The sequence below is a fragment of the Pinus tabuliformis genome, chromosome 6 (genome assembly GCF_031772625.1).
Source record: "Pinus tabuliformis cultivar Carrire ecotype Pingquan chromosome 6, CPIR1, whole genome shotgun sequence".
Taxonomy (NCBI): domain Eukaryota; kingdom Viridiplantae; phylum Streptophyta; class Pinopsida; order Pinales; family Pinaceae; genus Pinus; species Pinus tabuliformis.
The window spans coordinates 704369341-704369570 of NC_142292.1; positions in this window are offsets into that span (position 1 = coordinate 704369341).

The following is a 230-nucleotide window of genomic DNA, read 5'->3' on the forward strand; positions in this document are numbered from 1 at the left end:
TTTAATTAATACGATTTAATTAACCAGATTTCCTAAGTTTAGACTTAGGAAATCATTTAAAAAAATAATTATTTTAATTAAATCATCTCTAGGTGGAATTTTCCCAAATGATTTAATTTTCCCAAATGATTTCTTGGTAGTGGAGAACGAATGTATCTTAGCCTCTTTGCAAAATCTCGAGGCAATAGTACATCTAATGCTACAAAAATCAACAACATTTAGGTAGGTCG